Raw genomic sequence first — 18938 nt, 5'->3', positions numbered from 1 at the left:
ATTACATACTATCAGCCGAGTGATAGCTTAACAAATGTAATAAGCCAAAAGGATGATTACCAACTACCAGCCGAGTGATAGCTTAATAAAGGTAACAAATAAAAGGTAAAAGGAATATTACCTACTATCAGTTGAGTGATAGCTTAACATAGGTAATAAGATAAAAGGATGATTACCAACTACCAGCCGAGTGATAACTTAACAAAGGTAACCATTCAAAGGTAAAAGGAATATTACATACTATCAGCCGAGTGATATCATAACAAAGGTAGTAAGCCAAAAGGATGACTACCACATACCAGTCGAGTGATAGCTTAATAAAGGTAACCAATCAAAGGTAAAATGAATATTACCTATTATCATCCGAGTGATAGCTTAACAAAGGTAATAAGCCAAAAAGATGATTACCAACTACCAACCGAGTATTAGTTTACCAAAGGTAACCAATCAAAGGTAAAAGGAATATTACCTACTATCAATCGAGTGATAGCTTAACAAAGATAAGAATCCAAAAGGATGATTACAAACTACCAACTTAGTGATAACTTAACAAAGGTAACCAATAAAAGGTAAAAGGAATATTACCTACTATTAGTAGAGTGATAGCTTAACAAAGGTAATAAACTAAAAGGATGATTACCAACTACCAGATGAGTGATAACTTAACAAAGGTAGCCAATCAAAGGTAAAAAAATATTATCTACTATCAGCCGAGTGATAGCTTAACAAAGGTAATAAGACAAAAGGATTATTACCAACTACCAGCCGAGTGATAGCTTAACAAAGGTAACCAATCAATGGGGGACCAAAGATCAACCCAGGACTGAACTAGAGAGAAACGATCAAAGAGGACTCAATCCAATGAGAACATTAACTCAATTGGAGATTGATTCCATCAAGATAATGAACTAGAGGGAAAAATCTGAAACAAAAATCTTCCACGGGGATCAGACTCAATGGGGAATTAGAAAGGATAAACTATTTCTTCTTAAGGTCGAAACTCTATTGGTGAGAGGACGTGCACTCTGCGGGGAGAAAAGTTTCATAGTGGTGAGGGATTATTGCAAAAATGCAAAATGCGCAAGTAAACATCATGATGTTATGCGTATGCGTATGATTATGCTGACAAAACAAACACAAAGGTGCGAAACTGATAACACCGTTGAACCATATACTCGGCTAATCTCAACAAGATGGAGATGCGGGCAGAGATTCATTAGGGTTTACACCACTCTTTCAAACTGATGTTAGGGGAGGTTGTTATAAAAGAAGATCCGACTTGGGGAAGTCGCTGAATTTCACTCTTCAGGATCTTACCATCCTTGGGATTTCCATGAACATTCCTCTTTTGTATTCACAATTCGAGGAAAATACATATCTTTCTTATAAACTTTTAAAAATATGATTGTTTAAATATATTTTTGTTTCAAAAATTCATTATAAAAAATAAATGTAATTTCATAAACTGAAACAAAATAAGAGTATCAATCAAAATGGGCAAAAGGCTCAAATTTTATTCATATAATGGAAGTCCGCAAATTGCGTGACTCCATGGATCATTACAAAGTTGGAAAAATGGTAAATACATGGAAAGGGCTACATTGAGATACAATGACCATTATTCTCCCTAACAACTTTGAATTCCATTATGTTCTGAACTTCTGTCGAGGATGACTGAATAAGACCCTATGATAGGCACTGTTACTTCAAACGATAAAGTCTAGCCTGATGCAGTTACTTGCCATATTCCTTAACTTTTTCCTAGATTTCCTTTTTAGGGTCAATCTACCGGGATGATTATTTTCTATTTTATGTCTCTAACTTTTGCTTGGACCGCCCTTTTAGGTTTTTAATCCACTGAGACGTTCATTTTTGCCTAAGCCGCCCTTTCGGGTTTTCAACTTAGCGAGTTATTCTTTTATTTTTATAGGCGAGGTATTTCTTAATTGCATCATCATTCATAGGAAGAGGGAGTTCTTCACCATCCATAGTTGTAAGAACCAAGGTACCACCAGAGAAAACTCTCTTAACAATATATGGGTCTTCGTAATTAGGAGTCCACTTGCCCCTAGAATCAGTGTTGAAAGACAAAATGTTCTTGAGTACAAGGTCACCTTCTCTAAATACATGAGGTCGAACCTTCTTGTCGAATGATTTATTAATTCTCTTTTGATATAACTGACCATGACACAAGGCTGTCATTCTTTTCTCTTCAATCAAATTCATCTGGTCATATCTGCTTTAACACCATTCAACCTCATACAAATTGGCTTCCATCAGGACTCATATTGATAGGATCTCAACCTCCACAGGGAGCACTACTTCTATGCCATACATAAGAGAAAAAGGGGTTACCTCTATTGAAGTGAGGACTGATGTATGATACCCATGCAAAGCAAACAGGAGCATCTCATGTCAATCTTTATACGTCACAACCATCTTCTGGATAATCTTCTTAATGTTCTTATTTGCGATTTCAACAACCCCATTCATCTTAGGCATGTAAGGAGAATAGCTATGATGTTCAATCTTGAAGTCATCACAAAGCTCTTTTGTCATTTTGTTATTCAAATTCGACCCCTTATCAGTAATGATCTTACTTGGAACACCATATCGGCAAATAATTTGATTCTTGATAAATCGGACCATAGCCTTCTTGGTCATATTAGCATAAGATGTTACTAATCAATAGCTACCAGGATGATAAAATGTATGTTCAAAGCTTTGGGTTCAATCATACCAATCATGTCAACTCCCCACACTGAGAAATGCCATGGAGATGAGATAACATTAAGAAGTATCGGAGGCACATGAATCTTATCAGCATAAGTCTGACATTTATGTAACTTCTTCACATATTTACAGCAATCAGATTCGTTTGTCAGCCAATTGTAACCTGCCCTTATCATCTTTTTAGCCATTGTGTGTCCATTGGCATGAGTACCAAAAGATCCTTCATGAATTTCTCGCATTAACATGTCTGCTTCGTGTCTATCTACGAATCTGAGTAAGACCATGTCAAAGTTTCTCTTGTACATCACATTTTCATTGAGAAAGAAATTGCCAACCAGTCTTCTCAAAGTCTTTTTATCTTTGCTGGATGCCCCAAGCGGGCACTCCTGACTTCGGAGGAAACATTTAATATCACAATACCAAGGCTTATCATTTGTAACTTCTTCTGCTGCAAACACTTGAGCAGGTCTATCAAGACGCATAATTATGATATTGGGCGCGTCATTCCAACGATTTAGTTTATACATAAAAGACAGAGTAGCCAGAGCGTCCGCCATCGGATTCTCTTCACAAGGTATATGATGAAACTCAATTTTGTTGAAGAAAGTTAACAACCCCCTTTCATAATCTTTGTAAGGAATCAAGTCAGGATGACGAGTCTCTCATTCTCCTTTAATTTGATTGACCACTAAGGTTGATTCTCCGTATACATCAAGGATTTTAATTCTCAAATCAATGGCCTCTTTAAGACCCATGATACAAGCTTCATATTCTTCCATATTATTCGTACAATCAAACATCAATCTTACAGTAAAAGGGATGAGAATGTGATAGTGCCAGTATTCAAAACCCCTGAGTGGGTAGTCATCCAATTTGATAGCAACAAAAAAAGTAATGTTAACAGATCGGTATCGTCGTTGGTTATACGGTTAGCAATCTGTTATCCAAGTACAGCAGTCAAGGTATATGGGTAATGATGTGAATGTGATAGAGTCAGTATTCAAAACCACTGAGTGGGTAGTCATCCAATTTGATAGCAGCAACAATAGTAATGTTAACAGATCGGTATCGCCGTTGGTTATAGCGAGCCCCGTCCCCTATTCATCTGATAAAGCTATGCCATACCAGTATAATGCCACCATGATAGAGAATGGTCAAGAGGTTCCTCTACCAATTGCAGACTCAGTGGTAAATATTGCGGATATTGTGAAGGTGACCCATAGTGGTCGGGTATTCAGTCCAGTACTTCCAAAGACTGTGGAAGATGTGTTAGTGGGAAAGAAGATAAAGATTCCTGCAGTTGATTCAATTAGTGCTCCAATGTGCCAGTCTGATGAATCCAGCAAATTGAAGACTAATAATGATGATGAGGTGTTATGCTTGATAAAAAGGAGTGAATTTAACTTTTTGGAGTAGTTTCTTTGAACACCGTTGTAGCGGTAAATTCATGACCATTAATATATGGATAAACTTAACTTCAATAAAACGAGAGTCTTCACCACACTTTTATTGTTTCCAAAGGAAAAGGGAAAAGTACGAACAAAACCCAAAGATACGAATTTTTCAAATCAAAACTAATAAAATGCCAAAGATTATAGGTAAGGGGGTTGGTTACACAGAGGGAAGGTGTTAGCACCTAAAGTGTCCTAGGTACTCCTAGGGAGCCTTTTTTTTATGTGTGCATGTGTTTTAGTATAAAAGATGTTTGCAATAAATAGAAGGTGGGGATGGGAAAAGAATTCATTAATTATATTTTTGTGTTTGACAAGACCTTCAGACTTGAAACTACATACCAACATAAAAATGAGGGATCAAAACCTCGTAGTTTGTGGTATCAATTTCAAAGTGAGTGAATTACTTTTAATCAAAAAGTTGAAATTTAAAAGGGGCACCAAGGGGCCTAAAAGAGTTTGGATGAGTGTTAGTTCTTTTCTTCTTTTGAAATTTTAAGTCAATATGGTTAAGTTCATTTACAAGTTTGATTTAAGAAAAGAGTTCAAAAATGCAATGACATAAGGCCAAGGTTTCTAATTTGCAATAAAGTCTAAGTTTATAAATCACAAGCGAAGAAGATATTAAAAATGGGGGAGAGATTTTAAAATTTAAGAAATGGGAGGAGATGAAGAGACTAATCCTAAGCATAAAACTAAAAGTTGAGAGTAGAAAAGATCTGACCAATGGGATGCAATCCAACAAACAAAAATGTCATATAGAAAACCCATTTCCCTTTGGACTTTGAATCAAGCAATATCAACAAGCAACTATAAATATGAAGAGCAAGGCATAAAATAAAGATAGCCACATCCAAGCAAGCAACTTCACAGTCTTCTTCTTAATCTTTCCATGCATTAGATGACATACTTCTTGAATGGCTCAGAATAAGGCATTAGACATAAGTTTAAAGTAACATTTACATCAAGACCATGTAGCAGATGAATACTTGTGGATCCCAATACTTGTATCAGATGAAAGCTTAATTCACAAGAACTTGGTTTCAGAAATGTTGGCATTGGCCAAGTCCTTTTGCATAAGAAATATTGCCTAATTCTCAGTCCAAAGCTCATATCAAATCAAACAGTCCACACAATCATTTTTTAGGGTTTTTTGTTGTTTATTTGTACTTTAAGGTCCTAAGATCACCGACACAAACAAATATATACAATCATAATATATGGCTCAAGTGAGCAAAGTAAAAATGGCATTAACATAAACAAGTCAAATGATATGTAAAATGGAAAATTAAATGGTAAATGACTTGAATTTAAATGACATAAAGTAAATGACTTGAAATTAAAAAATGTTAGTTGATTAGATGTTAGTGATCTTTTGCTTTTCAATTGTTTAAGTCATTCTTTGGAGAACACTCAACCCTCTATTCACAAGCATGGATCTTGAACCAAGACATCTTCCAAAGGAAGGAAAAAAGGCAAAGTTTCCACATAATACCATGAAAGAGGGGAGACTTACAATCTCACTTACTAGAATGTTATGCCTTTGGGTCAAAATTTAGCGCTATGTTAAGAAATCGTAATTAGACTTATGTAGAAGTCACAACTATCTGAGGCCGGGCAATAGAAATTTGGGTGTTAATTCATGTTAGAGATATGGTATAATGGATCATTCTCCTAAAACATACGACACATAAAAAGAAAATGATCAAAGGATGAACCTAATCTCATCCATACTTGTATTGGTTCATCTAACATGAAGTTATTGACGAACCAACTAGCCTTAGGATATAGAGAATTCATTGGTCAATGAGAGGGATGTGATAGAATGGGATTGAAGATGAAGAGGGAGGGGAGATGAGACAAACAGAAAATGGCCAGGGGAGGAATTTTATCAAATTAAAATCATTCATTCATTTTGGGAGATGAAATGTACAATTCATCAATCCCCTAAACCCAATGATTTTAATCCAACAAAAGTCAAATCAACCTTGACCAAGGCCCAAACACATAGTCAAACTTCATAAGTCAATAAAAATGATTCGACATAATTTCTACACAATTAAACAATTAAAAATCAAATTAAAATGCGTTTAAATTGAATTAAGTTTGATCAAAAACCTAAAACCTCTTCAAAACACCAAATAAATGGCCAAGAGATTTATCATAGGTCAAACAAGGTCAAAGGACCTTGGACAAAAAATTTCATAATTTTTGAAGAGTCAGAAGTATTTTTAAACAATTAAAAATATGCACAAAAACAATTAAATCATGAAAAATATCAAAATTAACCCAAACAATAATTTTAATTCAAAAAATGAAAGAGGAAAATATTTGAATTTTTTTGGTGAAAGTCCCATATTTTTTGGATTAATAATGAAATTAAAATGAATAAATTAAAAATAAGTAATTAAATGAAATAATTAGAAATTCAAAAAAAGGAGAGCCATCTGATCTCCCTCATTAATTGAGGTGGCAGATCAAATGGTTGGAAATGCGCGTTCCACATGTTCTTTAGTCAACTGTCCCACGCGCGTGGTAATCAATTTGGATGGATGGGATTAGAAGCCATGGACCAGATCAAAGGGTTGGAACCTTGCCAACACACCATCAGAGCCCTTGCTCCGGTCATCTTCTCCGGTGAGGACCACCAGACTGGTCCAAGCTCAACTCAATGGAAAACAAAAAGTGGATACACTAATTTGAAGGAAAAATGCTCAAGAGCACGAATCTAGCCTCAATTTTGTCCAATTCCAAGTATATAGAAAGATACAGGGATTTGAATTTTGAGGATCGTGAACTGAGTTGTTTTGATTTGACCTCAAAGCAACTCAATCTTCTTGCCTATATTGATAGGACTTCAGACAACCAAAAATCAACAAGAGCGGTGATGAATTGAGGGAGAATCAAAGATATGAAAATTCTGAAAAATCACCTTCAATGGAGCTTCAGAATGGCATGATCTTGCTTTCAATTATGCTTGGCCTTGCTTCAGATGCTTGATGGAAGTGAAATAGATCAAGGAAAGGGATGGACTCTTGGAGTTTCAATCTTAAAATAGATGGAGAATCGAAACTCGATTTTCAAAGAAAATCCTTAAGTTTATCCTTCAATGGTGAGGGTTTGAGCTTGCAGGTTCAAAGCTTGGGCATGAGGTCCTTAATTCTGAGCAATGAGGGTCTTATTTATAGGCCATGAGATTGATTTTTTGCACACTACCAAATTTGGCAAATTTTGAAATTCTCCCTTGTATGGATGCATGGGCGTGCACTAGGCCCATGAGATGATGTATTTTGATCCATAATTCAATGTACACCATGCTGAAATCATGTTAGAAGGCCATGCAAATGTGTATGAAAAATGGTCCTTTAACTTACACCCATGTGCAAGTCCCTCACACTTTGGCCAAATGAGATGATCTTGGACTTTTTGGAAAGGTGAGATCAAGGGGAACAACTTTCATGTTGAATACTTTTTCATTTGAAGCTTGGATAATGATAAATTTTGAGGTGGAAGTTTGGGAAATCAAACATATTTGAAAATTTTCTAAGTCCCAAGTCAAATGTTCACTTCTTCCACCTTTAATAACTTTTTCTATGGACTTCAAATGAGAAAAGTTCCTTCATAAAAGTTGTATCTCTTTCAAACCTATTCAATTTTGTCACAAATTTGACCTCATTTGGATTTGCAAAGAAGGAGTTATGCATTTTAGAAGTTGAGGAAAATGACTTGTTCAATGGTATTGGCCCAAAATGACCTATAACGTTTCCTCTTGGAACATGCATTTTCAAGTTGAATTTTAACTCCCTCCAAACATAAATGTTGAAGTAGATATATTGGATTTGATCATGCAATTTGAATGGCTTTCATCTCATAACAATTGAGCAAGTTATGGTCTTGGGAAGTTGACCTCCAATCTAGGGTTCAAACAAAATGACCTATAATCTTTCACCATAAAAAATAACTTTCCAAGCAAAACTAGATCTTGACTTACACATGAAATTTTTTTGGGATGTCATTTTGAGTAACGTTTCTCTTGGAATCATTTTCATTTGACAAAATGTGTAGGAGATAGGGTCTAGGGAACCCCAGTTTTGACCAGTTGACTTTCTCTGGTTAACCACCATGAACCATCTTGCTAGCTTGACATTCTATTGACTTTTGGGACTCATGGAGGATCATATATGCATAAGATGATGTAATGTGAAGTATCCCTTGAAATATTTGATCAATTATTGAAGAAACTTGTTGAAGAAGTTACACAAGATACCCAGATGAATTAGGGTTTCCAAGGCAAACCATCTCCAAACTTTTAATGATTTATTGATCAATATAACATGTGAAGACCATGGGGATCCATATATGATGCTTAGAGCCAATGTAGACCAACTTTTGATTTTGCTCCTTGCATTGAGGGTCTCAAACCCTAGATATGAGCTTGATAGAGCAAAGGTGAGCATCAACACTACCTACAAAAGCAATGAACTATACATAGACATATTTTTGGTATTTTGGTTAGTAAATAATGAAAAATGAAGTATGATACAATCAAATTTGCTTGGTGATCTCTCCCAAAGTAAACCCAATAAATGAGGGGTAAGGAGGATGTCGAGATGTGATCCCAATGCTAATGCATATGATGAGATAGCATGAGGGATCTTAGGGTCAAAATTGGGGTCTTACAACTGCCCCTATTTAAGGGCGTTCAAGCTGAGGAGATGAAGGTTAAAATCTTCGTATCGACTCAGTAAAATGGACTTAAATAACAACATATAGAAACAAATATTGGTCCCTAAGACACCTCATGATGCATATGATATAAAATGTTAAAAATAACCTATGTGAGGAAGATGTTGCCACAAAGGAAAAGAAATCAGAGAGACTGAAAGTCCGCAGGAGTATAACACATTCCACAAGGAAAAAAAACTCACTGGGGAGACAGAGACCCCGGGGATAAAAAGTTATGCGTAGGCCAGGCTACGACTTAAAACTGCTGGGGGACATGAGGGATCTTATGAAAATGAATCACAGGAAAGACTCAGCCAGGGATAACGGGAAAGATTTGCAGGGGAAGCGGGTAAATTAGAACAAAACTGAAATACCTGAACGATTTTACGGAGGAAATACACACTCTAACTCAATTGGGGAAGAAATGATCTTCAACACAGGAGTAACAGAAGTACATTATCTACTACCGGTTACTAGGTAGGGAAATACCATGATGTGACAAAGAGGACATCCGTTATCGGTTAGGGTAAACATATCAAGGATGACTCGCTGATGGAAACATAAGGTGTGTTCATTACCAATTACTGGGTAAGAATAACTTGCTGAGAAAAAGTCAAATAGGATTTACAACTACCAGTTACTGGTCAGAAGACCAAAGAAAGAGAATATCCATCACTAGTTAAAATGAACATATCAAGGATAGACTCAAAGGGAAGAATATTTGTCATCGGTTAGGATGAACATATCAAGGATAGACTACTGGGGAAAAGTAGGAATTACATCTATCAGTTACTGGATAGAATATCGAAAAGAGAATATCCGTCACCGATTAGGATGAACATATCAAGGATAGACTCCGAGGGGAGGAATAGGAATTATATCTATCAGTTACTGGTTAGAAAACTACAAAAAGAGAATATTCGTCATCGGTTAGGATGAACATATCAAGGATAAACTCAGCAGGGGAAGGCAGGATTTACATCTACCGGTTACTGGGTAGAAGACCGCAAAGAGGAGGAAACATGTCATCAATTAGGATGAACATATCAAGGATTAACCCTCTGGGAAATGAAATAGGGATTACAACTACCTTTTTACTGGGTAGAAAACCACAAAGAGAATATTTATCCTCGGTTAGGATGAACATATCAGGGATAAACTAAACAGGAAAGAATATTCGTCATCGATTAAGATGAACATATCAAGGATAGACTATCTGGGGAAATATAAAACGAATCCTCTGGGAAAAAAAAGGAAGTAGTTTACTGTTACCGTGTATTAGGTAAGAGTAAAGTACTCACAAAATGAGAATAATATTACTGGTTATTAGGTAATAGACTCTCAGAGGACCAAAAGCATCTATCTAGGTAAGATCTAAAAAGAGACGACCAAATAAAGACTCAACCCAATGAGGATATAACTCAGGGGGGGAGTGGTTCCATCCAGACAATCAACTGGGGAGGAAGCCGAAATAATAATCATCCACAAGGAAATAACTCGGTGGGGAGTGAGAAAGGTTAATTTCTTTCTGCTTAAAAGGATGACACTCTATAATTGAGGGATGACAGACACACCAAATCTGCATGGGGAAATGATGTCACCACAGCAGAGGATCAAAAAATAAGGAATTCAATGTGATAACAATGCATAATGAAATATATGAATGAATATGTATATGTATATATAATTAATGATTATGATGACAAAGGTGGTCGCGAAGGATACAAATGTCACATGATATGAATCATTGATACAACACTCGGCTAATCTCGACAAGATGGAAGCATCAAATGGAGAAAGAGAGTTGGCGATGAACATAAATCATCTATCTCAAAGGCTCGACCCAGGTTGGGGAAAGAGAAAAGATCTGCTAAGGATCTACATCATCAACTCTATAGGGAATTTTAAGTCAACACCATACCAAATGGGAGACAACCTTGTAGAGGACTAAAAGAATCGCTCAAGAATCATTGCTGACAGGGATAAAAAATGAACTCCCCAAGGGGAGTTGAGGAAAGTGACAATATACGTTGAATCTATGCGAACTGCAGAGAAAATGCGCCTACAACTCCAAAAAGGGAGGCCAATAAAAACTCATCTGAGGAAACCAAAAAACTCGGCTGGAGATGTTGAATTGCTGCTAGGGAAGATAAAGTGATCACGCCAATTGCTTGGGGAAAACCAACAATGTTTCGCATTTTTAGGGCTTACCCGTTCTCAGACCGTTGTTGATATCCCTTAATGAAACCGACTGCTCTTAAAAAGTAATTTTTTTATTATTTTAAGAAAACATGATTTCGATTTTTAAATTCAATTTCAAAATGATCATCATAAAATGTAATTCTATTTTCCTGAATAAATAAATAAGAGTAGAAATAATTAGATAAAAAGCTCAGCTTTATTTAATAGAATGGTAGTCTGGAAATGACAAGACTCCATAGATCTTCACAAAAGTTGAAAAATAGGCTACATTGAATACAATGATCACTAATCCTTCTATCAACTTCAATATTCATTGTGCTCTTGGCTTCGGTTGAAGATGATGAATCATAACCAAATGACGTGCTCAAGAATGTTTTCAAGACTGGAGATTAACAGGATGCAGTTACTTGCCATAATCCTTAATTTTTGCATAAATTTCTCCAAGGTGGGGTACTCAATTTATCGGGATACATTTTCTGTTTTATGTCTCTAACTTTTGTCTGGATCGCCCTTTCGGGTTTTCAATCCACCGAGACGCTCATTTTTGCCTAAGCTGTCCTTTCGGGTTTTCAACTTAGCGAGTTGTTCTTTTCTTTTTAGGCAAAGTATTTCTTGACTGCATCGGCATTCACAGGACGGGTGAACTCTTCGCCATCCATAGTTGAAAGAATCAAAGCACCTCCTGAAAATGCTCTCTTAACAACATATGGGCCTTTATAATTAGGCATCCATTTTCCCTAGAATATGTTTTGAAAGATAAAATCTTCTTGAGCAAAAGGTCACCTTCTCTGAACACACGAGGCCTGACCTTCTTATCAAATTCTTCATCCTTTGCTGATATAACTGACCATGACACATGGCAGTTAACCTCTTCTCTTCAATCAAATTTAGCTGATGATATCTAGTCTGACACCATCCAGCCTCTATCAACTTGGCTTCCATCAGCACACGCAGTGATGAGATCTCAACCTCTACTGGGAGCACAACTTCCATGCCATAAACAAGGGTGAAAGGGGTTTCCCCTGTTGAAGTGCGGATGGATGTACGGTACCCATGCAAAGCAAATGGTAGCATCTCGTGCCAATCTTTTTAAGTTATAACCATCTTCTAGATGATCTTCTTGATGTTCTTGTTTGCAGCTTCAACAACCTCATTCATCTTAGGTATGTAGGGTGAAGAATTATGATGTGCAATCTTGAAGTCTTTGCAAAGAGCTTCCACCATATTATTATTCAAGTTTGATCCATTATCAATAATGATCTTACTTGGCACACCATACCGGTATATAATCTGATTCTTGATAAACCTTACAACAACTTGCCTGGTCATATTCGCATATGATGCCTCTTCAACTTACTTTGTGAAGTAGTCAACAACCACCAAAATAAAACGATGTCCATTCATAGCTTTAGGTTCAATCAGGCCAATCATATCAATTCCCCACATGGAGAAGGGCCATGGGGAGGAAATAACGTTCAACAGTGTCAGAGGAACATGAATCGTATCTGCATATATTTGACATTTGTGGCATTTCTTCACAAACTTGCAACAGTCAGATTCTATTGTCAACCAATAGTAACCGGCTCTCAACATCTTCTTAGCCATAGCATGTCCATTGGAATTAGTAGCAAAGGAACATCCATGAAATTCAGTCATCAACAAGTATACTTCGTGTCTATCCACGCATTTGAGCAAAACCATATCGAAGTTTCTCTTATAAAGTACATCATCATTTAGGTAGAAGTTGCCAGCTAATCTCCTCAAAGTCTTCTTATCTTTCAAAGATGCCCTAGGCGGGTAAATCTGACTTTGGAGGAAACATTTGATATCAAAATACCACGGTTTCTCATCTTTGATCTCTTCAACAACAAACATATGAGTTGGCCTATCAAGACACATCACAGTCATATTGGGAAATTCATTCCAAAATTCACCATAATTATTGAAGCCAATGTTGCAAGAGCATCTGCCATCCGATTTTCATCTTGAGGAATATGATGAAATTCAACCTTTGTAAAGAAGGTTGAAATCCTCCTTGCATAATCTCTATATAGTATCAAAGCAGGTTGATTCATCTCTCATTCACCTTTGATCTGATTCATAACCAAAGTTGAATCTCCATAGACGTAAAGATATTTGATTCTGAGATCAATGGCTTCTTCAAGCCCCATGATGCAAGCTTCATACTCAGCCATATTATTTGTACACTTGAAAGTCAATCTAGATGTAAATGGAAAATGAGGGCCTTGAGGAGTAATAATCATTGCCCCAATTCCATTACCATACTGATAAACAACTCCATCAAATACCATGCCCCAACGGGAACCAGGTTCTGGCCCTTCTTCAAGCAATGGTTCATCAAAATCTTTCATCTTCAAGTACAAGATCTCTTCATCAGGAAAATCATACTGTAATGACTAATAATCTTCAATTGGTTGGTGAGCCAAATGGTCAGTGTAGCGGTAAATTCATGATCATCAAGCTATGGATAAGCTAGAGATCAAATAACAAGAGTCGCCACCACGCTTAGGGAAAAGGGAAAAAAAGTACGAACAAAACCCAAAAGTAAGAAGTTTCCAAATCAAAACTAATAAAATGCCAGAGATTATAGGTAAGGGGGTTGGTTACACAGAGGGAAGGTGTTAGCACCCAAAGTGTCCTAGGTACTCCTAGGGAGCCTTTTTTTGTGTGCATATGTATTTGGTACAAAATGATGTTTACAAAAAAATAGAATGTGGGGATGAGAAAAGAATTCATTAATTATATTTTTGTGTTTGGCAAGACCTTCGGACTTGTGCCTATGTACTGTAAGACCCTAATTTTGACCCTAAGATCCCTCATGGCATCATATCATTTGCTCAATGCATTCCTCAAGGATAATAGCATGTGTGGCTCCTTAACCCTAGGGGTGGGACTTGTGTGAGTGGTTTGAGACCACCAAGAAAGCTTGTATTGTATATTATTGCTTTTCTTATTTGTTTACTAACCAAAAGCACAAAAATATGTCACTAATTCTTTTTGTTTTGAAGCTCAAGTGATCATGTGCTCCCAATGCTCCTAGGAGGCTCCTAAGCTCAATGAAGTGGCTAGATGAAGATGATAACAAGCATGAAAATGGTCCACAAAGTTCCTAATCATCATAGATGTCTCCCAAGTATCTCAATTTTCCAATTTGATCAAGATAATCCAAAGGGCTTGAGGATTGTTTCCCAAGGAAACCCTAATTCAACTATGCATTGACTGTGCCTTGCTCATGAAGCAACATCAACCTATGATCAAATTCAATCAAGGGAAGTTCTTTCATTAATTATTTTATGCATATATGAGCTTATGTGAGTATCCTCAATCATTCATTCATCAAGATTTGAAGTTTGGCCTTGAGAAGTTGACCAGTCAAGTCATCTCACTAAACTGAAGATCACTGAGACATAACTTGTAATATGTTTGTCAAATGCAGATGCCCCCAAGAGAAAACATGTTCTTAAAAACCATAAAATTAACTTTAATGTTCATCGAAAATCCATTTGAAGCTTGGAAGGTCATCATTCATTTCAAAACATTATAGGTCATTTTGACTGAAACCCTAATTTTAGGTCAACTTCCCAAGGACTTAACTTCCTTAATTCTTATGATTTTTAGGTGATACCAAATTAATTAGAAAGATTAAGATGTCTACTTCAAATGTTATTTTGTACATAATTTCATAATCCTAAAAGAAACATATGTGATAATAGAAAACATTATAGGTCACTTTGGACCTAAGTCATTGAATTTGAAAAATGTCCAACTTCAAGTGCCCATAACTTTCTCATGAAAAATCCAAATGATGCAAAATTTTAGTCTAAATTGATCATCTTGAAAATATCTATAACTTTAATTTTGGAGGGTTTTCCATTTGAGGCTTGAATCATTAAAAAATAAGGGCTTGAAGTTGCTTGCTTTTGGTAAAAAAATTCAAAGGGAACCTAGACATGTTTTGTACCCAAAACTTCACAGCCAGTTTTCATAAATTTCCAAACTCCAAATGAATTTTTTCCCAACATGACTTTTGTTCCTTATTTCAAGGGCTTTCCAACCGTTACTCACATGACCATTTTCGAAGAGCTTACTGTTTATGCTGATTTTTGCAATTCACATCATAACTTGGATTGCAAGCTTGTGCAACCTCTTATGCATATTCAATTCAACTACATTTGATCTCAGCATGCATTTCCATTCATTCTTGGGCTTTGCACGCGCCTGTACAGACTCATGCATGAAGGATCCAAGTTTCATGCACACGAGCCAAACACCCCCTTGCATCCATTCCAGCTATAAATAAAAGCTCATACTCATTCAAAAATCAACCACAAAGAGATCTGAAACGCTACTGGATTGAAAACCAAACCCTCACCTAAAGGAATTTCAGTTTTCATTTTCAATTTAAAGCTTGAATTTCAACATCATTAGTTGATCTTCAAGTCTTAAATCCTTGACCTTGCATCATCATCACACTTCCAGAGCAAGATTGGATCAAAAGCTTGGAGAATTCGTGCTGTTTGAAGCTGCATTTCAGAGGTAGAAAATCAATTTTTATTGATCTAGATCTTGCCATATGATGTGAATTTCTTGAGTTTGTGTTGTTTTCAGAAGTCCTGAAGCATGAGGTAGGCCAGTGGTGGTCTCAATTTTTCAAATCGTGCCATTTCAGATCAAGCACCATGATATTCAAGCTCATGTTTCCCTTTAAATAGGAACATTGAGGAGAATCCATGGTTACATGGGTGATATACATCACCCCAACTTCATTTTGATACCTTGCTTTTTCATTTTCATTAAAGTTTGAATCCATGCGCGTGGTGGCCGGAATTAGTTGTCTAGCCGGAGAAGATGGTGGTTTCCACCACCATCCCCACGTGGGAGCTTCATGGCCCTTGGATGATGTTCAAACGTTATAATCGTGGCCTTCCATCATGTGGACTTATTTTATTACAAAGTGTAGCGCGTACGACCAAGGTGTTTCGTGCATCCGCGCCTTTGCACCCTTAGATCAGTGCCATATCAATTAATGAACCATCTGAGGGCGCTGGTTTTTTCTATTTTCCTTATTTCTGTTTTAATTTCATTTAATTCACTTTATTTTCAAAAGTACATAAATACTTTATTTGAAGTCACAAAAATATGAGACCAATGCCAAATATTTTCTTGAAAAATCTAGTTTCATATTTTGATTTTTAATTATTTTTATGATTTCATTTAATATTTTTTGTGAATTATTTGGTTTTTAATAGTTTTAATTCATTTTAAAATACTTTTTGATATCTGAAAAATCCAAAAATATTTTCTTAACACATATGGATCATAATAAGTCAATGAAAAATAGTCTCATCAATTTCTTAATTTATTTGAGATTTATTTGAGATTTTAATTCATATTGTGTTATTTTTATTATTTTTAATTATTTTAAAATAGTTTCTGATTTCAAAAAATATTGAAATTTTTTGTCAAAACTTGTTTGACCATGTTAGACCTATGAGAATTTAATTGGACTTGTTGAAGTTGATTTGAATTGAATTTAAGGTTTGACCATATTTTGTCCATTCTATTTTTGCATTTATTTTTAATTCAAAAATACCAAAAAAATATGTTTGACTTGTTGACTTGTGATCTTCATTTCTCTTCTGTTTGACATTGGTTGATGATGATTTGATTCACTTTTGACCAATTGTGTTTGACACTTGAATTCTTTTTCTATTCATTTCATTTTCATCTCATTTCTTTTTATTTTGGCCAATGAGAGGTTTAACCTTCTTTGATCCAAATCAAACTCAACTTGATCCATGATCAAGTGAGTTGCTTTGTGTCTAAGATAAGTTGCTTCTTGGTCAAGCAAAAACCCTAAAGTCCATACAAGGCCTTTCTCTTTTCTTTTGGCATGGCAAGTTTTAGGAGCTTGGCTTACTAGTCATGATCTCTAACTTGTGTTTATTTGCGTATAGTTTTATTGACCGGCCTCAGATAGGTGTGACTACGACATTAGTCCACTTACGATTGCTTAACATAGCGCTAAATTGTCTTATGACAAACTAACATAACCATACTAATTACTAACTTTAATTTGAACATTTAATTTCTTGCAATTTACTTTAATGCAATTTACTTCTTATTGTGTTGTGAACTTTTTGATGTTTGCTCTTGTGAGATAGGGATTCCATCTTGAGATAGTAAGAAGGACCATTGTCATGAGTAGCCAAGTTATGAGAGACAATCCAATTGGGGATCCTAGGAGCTTGAATCCAAATAATTGTGTGATTGCTTGTTGTTTGCTAAGTCCAAAGGAAAGGAGCATCTGGAATCATCTCTATGATTTCAAGAAAAGGAGCTCCAAGGGTTTTATCTTCTCTCTTATCTTTGTATGCTTTAGGACTAGCCCTTATCTTCTTCTCCTCACTCTAACCCAAGCCAAAATCTTTTTGTGCAAACTTTGACATTGTTTTCAAATTAGAAACCTAGGCCTTATGCCTTTGACTTTTCAAAACCTTTTCATTAATACTCATTGTGAATAAATGCTAATTCAAATTTGACCTCATTTTGTAAATAAATCTAATTTGTAAATATGACTCACTTCAAGTTGATTTTGTGGTTCCAATGACCACCTTTGTTAAAACCTTTCATAAACATTAGTCATAGGTTTGAGTTATCATAGTGGTTGATGTAAACCTCACCTTATCCTTAGTGATTGGACTATAAGTCTTCCATACTTATTATAGGGTTAACCCCTCACTAGTATGTTGAAGCTCTCCTCACATGGTGGATTGTTGGTTTAGGTTGAGTGTTCTCCCTTTGATAAAAAAAGACCTTAAGGCTTTTGATCAAATCAATTCACCAATCTTTTGAGACTTTTACCCCGAACTACGAGGTTTTGATCCTACCTTTGTGATGGTACGTAGGCAATGGGTTAATCCATTCAAACAACAAAATTGCAAATATATTCTATTCTCTTCTCATCCCTCCAATATTTTGCACATATTTTCATAAATACCAACCTACAACATACATTTTCAAAAAGAGGTTCCCTTAGAGTACTAAGGATGTTTTGGGTGCGTAAAACCTTTCCATTTCATAACCGACCCCCTTACCCAGATCTCTGACATTTTTATTAGTTTTTGATTTGATAAAAATTCTTACTTGGCTTTTGTTCGCTTTTTAGCCTTTCCTTTGGACCAATAAAAGTGCGGTGGCGACTCGAATTGTATGTTTACTTTTGGTTTAGTCAATAAACTATAAGGTAATGAATACCCCGCTACCGAAAAATGGTGACTCTGCTGGGGATAAAACTGCCTTCCTAGTGGGTTTAGCCTACTTTTTGCTTATGTGTGTTGTATGATTATATTTATTTGATGACATATTTTTGTGCAAATTTGGGATGACTGTATTGTTTGTAATGTATGAATTGCTTGATATATTCATTGCTTGTATGCTTGGTGGTTTCTTGTGAGATGAGTTCTATACCCGAACTCGAGTGCACTTATGATAGGAGAATGGCATAGTCTGGTTCACTTGTGTGGAGTTATTCCTTAGTAAGTTGACTTGCAAGCTCATTCACTTGGTGGAGGTCTTATTGGGATCAATAATGTCACACGAGTAGTCGTGGTTAGGCATTACTCTTTCCAATATAAACCTTAGAAGCCAAGGACCTTAGATACCTAGCCCATCTTGGCCTATTTTTGGATGTAATGCGAAGGTCGTTAAAGTGTAAGATTTGATACGATTGTTACGCGATACTACACTCATAAGAGTCTCTCTTGAGAATATTTTTGGAATACGAGTAGTCGTTTTGTCCGATAA

Source organism: Lathyrus oleraceus, chromosome 3, assembly GCF_024323335.1.
Source record: "Lathyrus oleraceus cultivar Zhongwan6 chromosome 3, CAAS_Psat_ZW6_1.0, whole genome shotgun sequence".
Lineage (NCBI taxonomy): Eukaryota > Viridiplantae > Streptophyta > Magnoliopsida > Fabales > Fabaceae > Lathyrus > Lathyrus oleraceus.
This window is presented reverse-complemented; position numbering follows the sequence as displayed.